Source organism: Pteropus vampyrus, unplaced genomic scaffold (genome assembly GCF_000151845.1).
Source record: "Pteropus vampyrus isolate Shadow unplaced genomic scaffold, Pvam_2.0 Scaffold12, whole genome shotgun sequence".
NCBI classification, from domain to species: domain Eukaryota; kingdom Metazoa; phylum Chordata; class Mammalia; order Chiroptera; family Pteropodidae; genus Pteropus; species Pteropus vampyrus.
The window spans coordinates 5,707,019-5,709,356 of NW_011888793.1; the positions used below are offsets into that span (position 1 = coordinate 5,707,019).

The window sequence follows — 2,338 nt, forward strand, 5'->3', positions numbered from 1 at the left end:
CTTCTCTTTATTAAGATATGGTAGAAACAAGGAAGTTATGCCTCTCATGAATATCTGTTATGGACAGGATGGATGTGCTCCTAGGTTTGGAATTACACTGCTATTCCAGGGCCTAGTTTGACCTATAGTTCTGGAATCTTTATCAGGTTATCTGCAAGTTGCCTTTGCTATAGAGAAACAGATTCGTGTACAGAGAGGCTGATAATGCACCCAAAGCCATTTGCTAACTTACAGTGAGAAGTACTGTAAACTCATCTTCATAATAACACAAATGCATTACTTTTGCTTTATAGTTCCTAAAGGCTTTTGAACTCATTATCTCAAGAGTTATGACTTTTGAACAGAATGACCTAATTTATTTCTAAAGCTTTTCTCTATCACGTGGAAAATATGGAAAAGTGCAAAGCGGAACAGGAGACAATATCTTAGTTGTTGAAAATAACATTCTTTTACAGTTCGTCATATTTCCTTCCTGTCTTTTCTGTGCATGTATAACTGAAATGTCAAAGTTTTCATTTTTTTTTTTCTGGTTATGATGGCAATTTGTGTCTTTTGCAAAAACTTTGAAAAAGCTATAGAAAACATACAAAAATCCAAAGTAGAAAATGAAAACCACATATAATTTACTTCTGCAGTTAACCACTATGAACATTTTGGTGTATTTCCTTCCAGTATTTAATTTATTTTAATTTATTTTTTAAACAGTCGGGATCATACCAAGGCAGCAGTGCTTGGGCAGCCTGTACGTTTCAGTCTAGCAGACTTGGAAGCTGCAGATCAGCACTCTTCTTCCTGGACAGGGGTAGTGAGAGTGAATATTTTCCTTTAAAGCTCACTTATTTCTATATTCTAAGCTGATTTGTGCATTGTTCTCTTCTTTTCCCAGCATCTTCAAGGCCACTGATACCTGCCCATATTTCAGCAAGTTATCTTTGATGGCTTCTGGAAGCCCATACTCTTCTCTGCGGCTGTTCGCGTGTTTATCTAAAGACTCCCGCCCGCACTTCACCTTCTGCTATGATTGAGGATGTGGTAGGAGGCCGCTAGTTTCGAGCTTCAAAAGGACCTTTAAACCAGAACAGCAGAGTCAGAGCTCCGTGGCAGGGTCAGGAGCGCCTGATACTCCACTAGGTGTCTCTCGGTGGAACTGTTGCAATTAGGTAAGGCCTTCGTGGCTAAGTCTCCAACTCTTGGAACGCCAGCAGCTCTCCGAGAAGTCAGCCCATTCTCGCCCCTCCGGAGGTTAACGTCAGACCGCATTTCCTTGTGGCTGCGAATCTTCATATTCTGCTGTTCTCAGGAGGGTCTTTTCTAGACGCGAGAAGGCCCCAGGTTCGCTCTTCGCTTCTCAGGAGATCCCAGCAGGCCTTTGTCACAGAACACCGAAGGTCTGAGGCCCTCAGCCTCGCTTCGCGAGCCGGAAGAAGTGCGTCCCTTCTCGCTTGCCTTATGCCTGGCAAGGCGGGGACCGCACTATTGTGCCGACTGCTGGAGGGGGGGACGCTCATGTGCGGCTCTCTGCTTTCCAGCTGGCAGCAGTAGCTCCCGGGAAACCAACGTCCAGACTACCAAGATCAGCATTACATTGTCCTGGGAGCCCTTACAGGAGGGAGGGACGACCATCTACTCCACCTAGGCAGCGGAGGTGTCCCGTTTCTCCCTCTCAGTTCGCCTGCACCGCCCCGGGGTGCTAGAGCTCCAGCCGCTGCCAAGCTTCCTCAGCCTTTGACAGCTCGACCCGAGCACCTCGCGGCCTGGAGTCTAGGCTTGTGGGGCGGGGCGGGGCGGGGCGAGCGCGCGAGGGGCGGGGCGAGCTCGAGCCAGGAGGCGAGGTGGGAGCGCGCGAGCGGCGCCCAAACGAGCTGAACTGGGAGGTGCTAGGGAGAGGCAGGCAGAGCCGGGCCGGCTGCCTGCGGCTCAACGCCTATCGTGCTGCGTCGCTGGGCTCCGCTTACCCCCTACCTCTGCCCAGGCTCCCGCAAAACTTTTATTCTCTTGGGCCCCCCCGGGGTGTCTGAAGGAATCGGAACACTCGGCGGGCTCTGCGCTTCTCTGCAGCAGCGGCAACCGAGCGGACGTGCATCCCTCGCCCACCGGGCTCTCGCGCTCTGCGCCTCCTTACCTGCTGATCACTCCCCGGAGCGACAAGAGGGCACCCGCGGAGGGGCTGCGCGGGCGCCAGCGCCCCCGAACTCTTTCGCTCACCGCGGCAGACCTGCCCCGCGCAACTTTAACTTGATCCTTCTCGCCAGACCAGGCACCCGCGGCTGCTGCTGCCACCTCCGCCGTCTCGGCCGCCGCCGCCTCACAAAGGGGCGCTGGGAGCGGAGGCGGCGCG

General features: G+C 52.3%; 1 protein-coding gene across 1 annotated transcript in view; it reads left to right on the forward strand.

The window, feature by feature from the left end:
- ARL14 (ADP ribosylation factor like GTPase 14) overlaps positions 1-2,332 on the forward strand; it is a 121,059-nt gene extending 118,727 nt beyond the window's left edge. The window contains exon 2 of the transcript XR_002777623.1: positions 887-2,332. The gene's annotated coding sequence lies outside the window, so the exon portion shown is untranslated. The remainder of the gene's footprint in view (positions 1-886) is intronic.
- The last annotated feature ends 6 nt before the right edge of the window (positions 2,333-2,338 follow it).